General features: G+C 39.3%; 1 pseudogene; it reads right to left on the bottom strand.

The window, feature by feature from the left end:
* Positions 1-954: 954 nt before the first annotated feature.
* LOC122643245 lies at positions 955-3,975 on the bottom strand (annotated as a pseudogene).
* Positions 3,976-4,201: the final 226 nt, after the last annotated feature.

Below are 4,201 nucleotides of genomic sequence, written 5' to 3'. Positions count from 1 at the left end.
GATGACCCTCACCTCCTTGCTCCACTCTAAGCAACGAAACTAAGGTATGTTACACTATGGCTCTTAGTCCTCTCTCCCCCCTTTTTCGATTACTAAACATTCTCTTTTCTTGCAGTGCTCCGTCAGAGTAGAAATTTGTAGAAGAGTGCTCTTCGCATATTTGGCAGCATTCTTGCTTCAGCCAAACAGGGCTTGATTGTCATGTAGCTATATCATCTTGTAACTTGTACGTTTAATTTGGAGATAATGTGGAGATAATCTTGTTGTAACCAAATTGGTGAAAAAGAAATTGTGAACTTATTTTTTTGCCCTTGTAGTAAAACATATTTTTAACTGAGGATAAATGCTGTCATTGCATACAATTCTTGAAAATGACATAATGATAAGTCACTTTTAAATTATTTTGAAAATCTCATTTTATCTCTTACATAAAATTTTTTTAAGAGGCTAAAAAAAGAATAAATTTAAACAATTTAATAGAGAGCGGTTTGAGGGTCAATCATGCATCAAGAAATGAATTTCCAGTACTTAACCGTGTATGTTAACACTACTTGTTCCAGGATTACTCCCACCATAGAACTCAGAATTACAACAAATCAAAGAGCTTTTGGTAATTAAGGTAAGTGACATTGGAAAATATGATAACAGACGTGGAAGGGGTGGTTCCCCAGTCTTTGAAATTGGAACAGAAAATAGATTCCTTCCAAAGTAAATCAGAATGCTTTAAACTGATATTGTGAAACTTTCCATAAATAATTCCCCCATATTCCTTTTGTTGAAATCTGATGGCATTGTGATGCAGTAGAAAGTATGAGGGCTACATATTGTTATAGCACTCACAACCATCGAATCCTCAAGGTAACAAAAACCCTAATTTCAACAAGGAAGAAGAGCAAACAAACAAATTAGGTTATAAACTTCAAGATGATTTTATATAAAGAGATCGGGATTTACCTATTTAACATTGAAGGTAAGGCCTGAACCATGTAACTTTTTTTCAACGAGTTGGTCTAGCCGTTCTACCATTTCAGCAATAAGATAGTTCTCCCAATCACCTACCTTGCCTCTCCTAAAGAAAATGCTATTGTCAATAGATGTGGATCTTTATCGCCCCAGTACTAGGGGTGGTCAAGTGCCATCATGCGGCTGGGGCACCACCCATGTGTGCACAGTGGGGCTCACTGTGCACACATGGCGGTGTCCCAGCCTCATGATGCGCACTTGACCCCCTCCAGTAATGGGGGTGACAATTTTCCAATAGATGTAGAAGCACTACAGTTCCCCTTCTTGTTCCTTAGTATGGTTTGGAAGTTGCCTCTCTTATTCACCTCCGGATAGGGAACCACTAATTGTCGATTGGTTAAAAGGATGGGATGCCTACCAATCTCTATCAAGAGTTTCTTGTATTTGATGGTACCTGTGGCGTGTAAAGAATGACTTGGTATTTAACGTCAAAGAGTGGTCACCATCAGAAGTTATCTTTGTATCAGAAAAGGCCTTCAACGAGTTCTCTCTATGTGGTTCTTAAATTATACTGTGACTCATGCTTCACCACTAGCACCTATGGCCAATGTTACGTGTGACAATTGGAAGAGACCTCCCTTAGGTGCTATGGAGGCCAATTGTGATGCCGCTATCCCACAGGACCAGGCGAAGGGAGGATTGGGTTTTGTTTTTAGAGACTATGAAGGGCGCCTTGCTCAAGCTTTCTCAATGCCTCATCATTTCGCTTCTCCAATCCAAGGCGAAGGCCTTGCAATTAGAAGTGCAATATATCAGGCATTGGAATTAGGCTTCCCTCGCCTAGATGTCGAATCGAATAATAAGGAGATCATTGATCTGATCAATGATCCCTCAAGACTCCCACCATTGGAGGTTACAGTTGTGCTACAGGATATTAGATCACTTCTGTCATTTTTCCAATCCATTAGTTTCTCTTGACTCTTGTATTCCAAGGGTTGCGAATTGTGTAGCAGATACCCTGGCTAGGAAGGCGTTATCCATCATGTGTAGGACAGAATGACCATATTCCATTCCTTGGCTTTCAAGACTTCGTACGTCTGAAGCTTCAGGTTGTACACATGATTATCCTATTTAGTAAATTCCTTCTTTACCAAAAAAACCTACTTTATTTATTTATTTTTGTTATTATAATTAGGAAAATTTATACATGCCTCCCCTGAGGTATTGATTAATTACCGATGTATCTATATTTCTTCACTATTTACACATACTTCCCCTACTTTTCTAAATACTTAATAAATACTTAATAAGTTAATCTAGCTCGTTAATGGTTTCCGTTAGTGTCAAACAGTAGGTGTGTTTTAAAAATTTCAATATACCTTTGATAGGGTAAAATGACATTAATGTCTTCTTCTTCTTCTTCCCCTGCAACCACCACATCTGTGCTCGTGCATCTCAATCTTTTCACGCTCACACTCTGCTCCCGCCTGAAATCCGTGACCCCAAAACCTGTTGTTCGCCCCAGACTCACACCTGCAATCATCTGAAACCGACGGCTCAAGCACATGCTAGACCAAACCCAGATAAAGGGACAGAGAAATTATCAAAGACACAAATACCTCGTAGCCCAAGTGATCAATTACATGGTTTGGCTTTCACATGTTAAAACTAACTGAAATATTCCTCAGTTTAGTAGAGAAGTTCCTGGGACAGAGAACAGCAAGACTAGTGCAGACCCATGGCTGCCAATTGATATTAGTTCTGTTTAGAAAAATTTAAAAACGAAAGGGCATTCATTACCTGACAAGAAAAAAACCTCTAGAAATGGTAGGCTCATAAACCACTTTTGAGCCTCAAACACAGAGGGCTATGGCTCAGAAAAACGAGAAATTAGCGAAAATCCATGACGTTTAAGTGAGTTGAGATGATTTATGAGAGTTTAAATCAACAAATCCAACCAAATTTACATTATTGAGAACTGGACAATTTCAAGAACAGACAGCTAGAGAATTAGCAAGGGAGAAAAAGAAAATGCCAACTTGGGTTACATGGAGGAAAGAACATAAAAAAAAAAGAGGACTAGAGAGGGACGTCAACGAGTTGGTCTAGCCTTTCTACCATTTTAGCTAAAATAGTTCTCCCAATCACCCACCTTACCTCTCCTAAAGAAATTACTGTTGTCGATAAATGTAGAAGCACTATAGTTCCCCTTCTTGTTCACATCCAAATTGCTCAAATGCTCAAAGCTGAACAATCTTGATATCTCCTCTATAGCCCCTTCTCTTTTTTCTTCTTCAGAGGAAGGAAAACCCAAGAACTCAGCCAATTTCTGCAACTGGGTTGCAATGTCTTCCTTTAATTCACCATACTTCATGCACAAAACTTTCTGAGGCTTTTCTAAGCTCTCTTTCCAGTAACCCATCATATGATCCCAGAAGGGTCCATAAGGAAATACTCCATTACAGTACATATCAAAAGCTTCCTCTATAGGAAGTGATCCATTGGTAAATTTGCCCCTGACCACGGATTGCCAATAAGAGATGAAATTATCTCTAGGGTTCCGGCTTAAATTGACAGTTCGACAGTCAGAGTTTTTGATTGATTCGGGGAGTTATGTGTATGAAATATGAGTGGAGAATAGCCTTGGAGAAGGAAGGTCTGATAGATAAGGTTTTTGGTTAGTGACCATGAAATTGTATTCAACAAAGGGTACAAGGTCATGAGGGTTGGTGGTAAGCAAGGGATGATCCAGAAAGGGTATAACGAGATCGATTAACCACTGCGAAAGCAAGGGCCTTCAACCAAGTTGTACCTGATTTTGGGGTTGGTGATAAGGAGTAGATCACTGTCAACTGCCTTAAAGAGCTTCTGGAATGTTTGTATTTCAGGAATTAGAAGTGATGGATACCAGAATCCTTGATACTGTTGGTGGGGATGAGCAGATGGCCCTCTTGGAAGATAAGGAAGCAATTCTATGCATTCTTCAGCTTTCATGATTTGGGTATTAGCCATGGATATGGGATGTTGAGGAATGGTTGATTTTGAAACAGAAAAGGAAGGTAGGTCCTTTATATATATAATCAGGTACCATACGCAGCCAGTGTACCATAATTTCATGTTCTATATATTTAGCATTGCAGTCCGGAATGGTTGATTTTGAAATTTTTAGACAGGAAAGGATTTTCTATTTTCATGGGAAAAAGTTTTCCCCGCATGGTGAGTGCACCATATAGCCCTC

Source organism: Telopea speciosissima, chromosome 10 (genome assembly GCF_018873765.1).
Source record: "Telopea speciosissima isolate NSW1024214 ecotype Mountain lineage chromosome 10, Tspe_v1, whole genome shotgun sequence".
NCBI classification, from domain to species: Eukaryota; Viridiplantae; Streptophyta; class Magnoliopsida; order Proteales; family Proteaceae; genus Telopea; species Telopea speciosissima.
The sequence above is the reverse complement of the archived record's forward strand: the minus strand, read 5'-3'. Positions and strand labels throughout refer to the sequence as shown.